Genomic DNA, 7,594 nt, shown 5'->3' on the forward strand with positions numbered 1-7,594 from the left:
GAGCAATATAACTACTATTCATTAAACCAGTGATTCATAATCTTAACTATTATCACATTATTCTTAATTACAATGATGGTGGTGAAAATTGCTATTTCCAATTATTGAGTTTATGAGGAACTTCAGAACTAAGGGAGGAAAATGGAAACAAAAAAATTAAAGATTTCTTCAAAATCTCAAGAAGAACTATTTTAAAAAGTTAAAAATTCAAGTTTATATTGATTTAGTTCACTCTTATTTGCCTGATTTTTGGTAGAAAGGTGAGTATGTTTTCAAGTTGTTAAAAAACTCTTATATGTTATTTCTCCCACCCAAATTATTTTATTTAATTTCAAACTAAAAAAAAAAAAAATCAAAGGCAATCCTCACAGAAGGACATGCTTGCCTCTGAAAGTCATCATAAGAGTATATGATAATGTTAGGGACTTGTGTTGGCTTCAGCCATTCTAGTAAGCAAGACATTGTGAGGTGACCACAGCATGGGAAAAGGGAAGACGAGCTTGGTTTCTTGTCTTGGCTTTGACACCAGTGAGCTGGATGTATTCAAGAGTCTTGTCTGTGAAGAAAACAAAAGAGAATGTTTGACATTTGACACTCTTGGATGCTGGGAGCTTTTGTAAGCCTGGCGTGAAAACCACAACCATAAAGCAAAATATTGACAGGTTTGACTATTTTAAAACTTTAAATTTCTGTAAAATTGAGGACATGGTAAATTAAACTAAAAGACTATTTTATATACTGATAAAAATATTTTAAAAATATAACAGATAATAGGTTGTTATTTGTAATATAAAATTTTATTTTTTTTAATTATCATAGAAGACTAATGGAAAAGAACACACTAAGGTATGAAGTGACAATTCAGGTAAGAAGGAATGTAAATGACAGAAAAAGTAAAAAATAGTCAACTTATTAATAACCAAATAAAAATAATATAAAATATCATTTTCACTTATCAGTTTGAAAATTTTAAATTGATATAACAGTATAGGAAAAAGCACTCCTAAGAAAAATACATATTGCTCCAGATTCTTTGGAGTGCATACATTTTGCTAAGTCTCACTTTTAGGGATTTACTCTGTAGAAATATTCACATAATGACACAAAAATAAGTGCATAAAAATGCTCATTGATGCTTTATGTATAATAATTAGAAATTGCCTACAGAGGTATCAGTAGGCAGCTAGTTAATTTTTAAATATGATAGAATAAAATCAAAGGAATGTTGGACAGCTCTTATTAATAAGGAGAATTTACATAAAATAATATAGATATATTATTGTGTGAAAAGCAAGTTTCATGACACCATATATTATGATTACATTATTTAAATTCTGTGTGACTGTCATATATATCATGTATGTATTTATTGTTGTATTTAAAATTAGTATATATTACTTATTTAATAATGATAAATATTCCAGAAATTATAGAATCTGAGTGATGCATATTACATCCTTGCTCCCAGCTCAGTCCCCAGTACCACTTTCTTCATCCATGCACAACATGGAAGAAGTCAGGTTTCCTTCAACAAGGCATTTTGAAAGGCAGTGAAAATATAACCAAGAGCAAGAGACAACATCACTGCCCCCCTAAACTTATAGAGCAGTGAAGAAAATGGATACTTAAACATGAAATCCCAAGTCACTGTAAGTTGTGCCACAATCCTAGTACAGGGACCACTGAAGAGCTGAATTAGGCTTGAGACACCTAGAAGCTGGAAGGGAGTTATTCAATCAGAAGTACTATCAATTATGGCCAGAACAGAGATTTCAAGAGACAGCAGCAATAGATATGCTTTGAGGACATCAGGAGCCCATAAAGAGCCCTACAAGTCATCTAAAGCTTTTTAATTGTATCCTCAGTACTATAGAAAATTCAAGAAGGGTTTATGCAGGTTTATACAACGGAGTAAAGTGATCAGATTTGTGTTTTTGAAAGATATACAACTTTGGTCTTCCTTTCCTCCAGTATGGCTGAATGGAGACTTTGTTGACAAAATAACTAGATCTTACACTAAAAATAGTTGTGTACATGTGTGTTTTGTTTTAATTGCTGGGCTTTCAGAAAATTTGAGAAAGGGAAAACAAAACTGACTATATTTCAGGTCAGTAGTTCTCAAAATATGGCCTGTGGATCGCTGGGATTCCTCAGGCAGTCTGGGAAGTCAAACCTATTTTCACTGTGTTAACATTTATCTGATTGTGCACAAGCAATGGTGGTAAAATTGTGTCAACACTGTGACACAAACCAGTAGTCCCTTCACCTTCACACACTCGCAATTTTTTAAAATGCCAGTTTCACATATGAATGTTTTTGGTAATGCAGTAAAAATAATTAATCTTATTAATCTCAGCCTTGGAAAATCAGCCTTTCTAATATTCTCTGTAGTGACATGGGAAGTACACATAAAACACTTGGCTGCCCACAGAAGTAAGAAGGTTGTCTCAAAGAAAAATACTTGTGTGATTGTTAGCTGATCTATCCAAGTTTTCTATGAAACACCATGTTTACTTAAAAGAACAATTGAAACTACAGTTATCCAGAACTGGTTATTTTTCAAACATTTTCTTGTTAATGAATGAGGTGAGTCTGTCACTTTAAGAAAAACAACTAATTAAATGATTAAACTGAAATTTTCAAAAAAAATTAAAATTTTAAAAAACTCATACATATCACATTGAGCTTGAAAGCTTCCCAATTATTAAAGGCTTGGTTTTTTTTATGTGATCAGTGGATTTTTAACAAATGTGTGTTTTTTATATTGTATAATGAAATGTGTTAGTATTTAAAACATCTGTATAACTCATTGACTCACTATTGTCCAATGACCAATATATTTTCTATAAACTCAAGGGTAAGATAGACGAAATCTATTTTAATGTAACGGAGAACAAAAATTTATTGATGAAAGTGCAGATTCCACATTACAACTAACTTTAAAGAAATTACACTTCTTGAATATTGGTGTTACATCAAAGAAAAATACCCACTTATCTAAAAAACAAACAAACAAAAACAAATTTAAAATACCCCTTCCTTTTCCAATTACATACCTCTGTGAGGCTGGGTGGTGGTGGTTTTTGTTTTAATCAATTACTTGAACTAAATATATTACAAAGACTGAAAGCAGTAGCAGCTATGAGACTCCAAAAGTCTTTTATTTTAGCCAGACATTAAAGAAAATTGCAAAAATGTAACACAGTCCTATTTTTTCTTACAAATGTTTTGTTTTGTTTTAGAAAATATAGTTTCTTTTTCATTAAAAATGTTATTTATATTTACATGAAATGGATTTCTAATGTTATTTTCAATAAATTTATAAATAAATGTAAAAATTTCAAGTTTTCATTTCTAATGTTGTAAATATCAATATATATAACCCACATTAGAAAGTTTATTGAGGGTCATCAATTTTTAAGAGTAAAAGGGGATCCTGACAATGAAAAGCTTGAGAACTGCTGTATTGTATAATGTAATGGTCTCTAAATAAAATTATTACAGTTAAAGCATCTTAGTCTAAAAGCAGAGCCCAAGATAAGGATTTGTGGGCAGGTAGTTTATCTGGCAATGAGATGTCAAGCATGAAGAGAAAGTGAACATAAAAAGAAAGAAAACCAATGCCTTGTAAAGTTGAGCATACCTATGGGATCCCATGGGTCCTTCTGTTGAGCTTTATGGCATAGTTCTTAGAACTGTCTGTTCAGGCCATGAGGAGCAGAAAGCATCACTTAACCAGCTTCCTTCCCTTCTTTGTAAAAGTTTCTCTGCCACTTTTGCCCTCCTGCATTTTCTGGTTGTCAGAGCATGAGTGCTAATTTAGTTCCCCTGAGCATCCCGTACAATAATGCCTGAGAAGCCCCAGGACAGGAAGCAAGAGATATGTGGCTGATATTTCAAAGCACAGTGTTGTAAGGGTGAAGCTGGTTGTGTTGTAAGGTTGCACCTGGGTGAAGTTGGTTGGAGCCTGTGTAGACCTGGTTGTTGCACAGGTGTCTAGAGTAGGGAAAAATGGCAAGAGAATATGAAGTAAAGGGAGCAACATATCCACCCCCTTGTACTACTCAGATCTCTCCATGCCTTTCATCAATTCATTCAGCCTTAAAGTCCCTTTCAGGGTTATCGTCCAACTTAATCTCTTCAAAAACTGATTTCTGGAAACTAGTGCAATAAGTTATAGGTTGCAATTCCCTTTGCTGCATCTGGTCCCAAGGTCATAATCACTATTCACCATTTCCCTCATCCACTCACTACACTTCATTTTCCTTACTTCTAGGTTGCTGGTCAGGTGTTCACTGATAAATCTGTGACCTTAGTTGCCTTGTCCTTGCTGGAATATGGTTGCTATAAATGTTCATTTGATTAAGTCACCAGACACAGGAGCAACAAGATACATTTCACTGAATACCCCTGCTCCATTGTAGCAGCAACCTTTACATGGCAATCAGGGTAAACTACCCCCAGCCCAGAGTGGCCTAATGGTAGTCATAGCTTCAAGTTCAAAGAAACCCCATACTTTGTATCCCAGTGGAAGTGTCTACCCCTACTCCATTCTGGGGATCTAGAATATCTAATATAGAATATAATATTCTACAAGTGGGTAGAGCCAATTCTGCTTCCACCTCTGAGTTCCTAGACTGATGCATTCTAATAGTGTTATTATAGCTCCATAGGTCAGCCATTAGTTTGCTGCACATACTGCAACATAGATGATGGTGTCCAATCTGCAAGGTATTGTCCTCAAGCAGACCCATTAGGTGAACCTTTAACAGGCTACTCCAATATTCCATTTGTCTGAGCAATGAGATACCATGAGTGGATCTTATGATCCTGTACTGGTTTTTGCAATTTCTTTGTCATGAAACCAGTCTCTTGGTCCAGGGCACTTTGAAGGATCCCATGGTGGTATATCTGGCATTTTGTAAGCCATTTTATGGCAGTGATAGGAGAAGCAAAAAAAGACATACCCACAGCTGGGGTAGAAGACATTCCCATCTAATTGGTAGAAGGGATTTAACGGAATCAATCTGCCACTAGGAAGCTGGCTGATCTCCTTAAAGGCCTGGACATCTTTTTGTGAGGCTTCTGCCTCAGCTGAAGTCTTTGCCAGTTGAAAAGTGGTTTCTTTAACAAAAAGAAAGAGATCACATCTACCAACTATAAGGGTTCAAAGAGAGTTTGGGATTCAAGATTCTCTAGATCACCCACTCAGATGTTCCATTCCAGATGCCACCCATTTCTTGTCAGGATTTTTGCATGGATACCTATGGAAGCTATACAATTTTTTGTTGTTGATGTTCTTGACTGTTGCATTTAAACAAAGGAGGCTTGATGTTAGAACCCTTGTGTTTGAATTTTGTCTCTTTTTAAGGAATTTACTGTATATTAGGTTTTATTTGAGATTTTTAGGTATATATTCTATATTTTAATGGTAGTGATAATGATCTTTTCAAAAACATACAAACAGGGACTGCCGCGTGTGCAGGTGGTGGGAGCCTGGAGCCAGAGCAGCGGGCCCACCCGGTACAGACTGACCTGGGGACCCAAGGCAGCCATAGGGTCCAAGGCTGCAGCTACAGGGGAAGCAGTGCTCCAGCCTTTGGCCCAGGCCATGCAACAAAATGAAGAAGGTGAATTGCAAGCCCAAGAACCAGAAAGAACAGGAAATTCCTTTCCAGCTCCGTGAGATTACGAGGAGCCGCCAGAAAAAGAAAAACCCCGGTCAGTAACAAGAAAAAGAAGAAAGAGGCCCAGGCAGCCTTCAGAAAGGGAAGCGGATCTAGACATCGCCTTCCCCAAGTTCAAGCAGAGGAAGTGGGAGTCCAGTGGGGTCTACATCCAGTGCTTGGAGCAAGAGGCCCAGCCCCTGCTGTTCCTCAGCAAGAACCAGGATGACCAGCAGCCCAAGGTGCATTCCAGAAGCAGCGAGTGTATAGAATCCGGCAGAAAAGAGAGGAAAAGGTAGCAGAGAGGCTGGAGCAGGAGCCCCTGCCCCCAGCTGACTTCTAAGCCCAGGAAGAGCGTGAGCATCGGCCAGCCCGGCAAGAAATCACTGATGCTGGGGATGCTTTTGAGACCCGGTGGTGTGTCCCAGCCTCCATCCACCTCAGTGGCCCTACAGCGGATCCTGGCAGGGGGGGGGGGCTGTGCAGGCCTACAGGGTGATAAAGAAGCTGCAGCTGTGGCGGCAGGGGGCTCAGTCAGTCTGCCTCCCTGCCTGGAAGAAGTCAGAGATGTGTCTAAGATGGCTAGAGACTAGGGCTGCCACACTGGGTGGGGGTGAGTGGGCAGCGGGGCCACAGATCAAAGTCCTTTCCCTGGACAAACTCTAGGGCTCAGAGTCTGGTACACCAGTTCCCAAGTTCGGGAAAGGGCTCCAATCTTTGCTCTCATTTTTTTCTCCCTAAAGACTATTCTTTCATGAGTGATCATCTGCCAGGTCCATGTCTCACACGGGATATCACTTGTCCTGAGTCCCCATAAATGGAGCCAGCTCCTGGTTGAGACACAGCCAGTCACACCCAGCATCATTCTATGAGCCTAGTGTTGCCCTCAGATCTGTACTGAGCACACAAGTCCAGGCTGAGACAACCACAAGCCAATCCCATAATCCTGTCCCTAAATGCCAATTAATTATAGACACTGCTAACTTAGGTCAACTAAAATCCATCACAGACTCTTGGATTCAAGAGAACAGCACAGCTAGAGGCATGAGGCAGGCAGAAGGCCAGTGCTGGGGAGGAAAGACCCAGGGCAAGGGGTGGTCAGCATCTAGACCACCTGTTCAGGGTACCACTGTTAAGTCTTTATAGAGGCAGTTGGAGTCCACCCAAGCTTTGGTTCTGATATGGAGACTGATGACAGCACCCACACCAAGAGGGCATGAGTATCAGAAAGCATTTTTCACAGGGAAGCCATCTTTGGAGGAGAGGCACCTTAGCAGCTATGATAGTCCTCTATAGTGGCAAATAAGGTCAATAGGGACACCTATTACTGTGGACTCAAGTGATTTTAACATAGTACACTACAATAAATTTCAGCGGTTGGTGTTTGGGAGGTTCATTTTTAGCTTAAGTTGACCCATATTTGATCTGACCAGTGAAGATCTTGTCTCTTGCAGGGCTGGTGTGGCTCAGTTAGTTGGAGTATTGTCCTGTGCACCTCAAGGTCACTGTTCCATTCCTGGTCAGGACACATACCTGGTAGAGGTGGGAGACAACTGATTGATGCTTCTCTCTCCCTCTCTCTCTCTAAAATCAATTAAAAGAAAGAAAGATAAGAAAGTTCTAAAGGGTTTATACACACCTTTAAAAAAAGATCTTGTATCTTTTGACACTGATCTCTGAGTCTTTCAGGTTCTTAGCTTTCAGGCACAAGGTGCCCTTTCTCTGCCTCAGATAAGGAATCTGGTTTCTGTAAGAGACCACTGTTCCTTCTGGTGGTAGGGTGTGGTACTTAGAAACCAAGATCTGGCTTATAGAAATGTTCACTGATGTTGAGATGTCATAGCTTCTAGACCATTTTTTCAGACAAGCCACGGAAATATAACTTAAAAATATACATGTAACTTTAAAATTCTGAGTTTATATTGATA

General features: G+C 38.6%; 1 pseudogene across 1 annotated transcript; it reads left to right on the plus strand.

Moving 5' to 3' along the window:
- Nucleotides 1-826: 826 nt before the first annotated feature.
- Nucleotides 827-6,259, plus strand: LOC308562076 (coiled-coil domain-containing protein 137 pseudogene; annotated as a pseudogene). The gene is made up of 2 exons: nucleotides 827-865; nucleotides 5,574-6,259. The product of its transcript is annotated as a coiled-coil domain-containing protein 137 pseudogene (transcript).
- The last annotated feature ends 1,335 nt before the right edge of the window (nucleotides 6,260-7,594 follow it).

This window comes from Miniopterus schreibersii (genome assembly GCF_964146895.1).
Source record: "Miniopterus schreibersii genome assembly, chromosome: 9".
In the NCBI taxonomy this organism is placed as follows: Eukaryota; Metazoa; Chordata; class Mammalia; order Chiroptera; family Miniopteridae; genus Miniopterus; species Miniopterus schreibersii.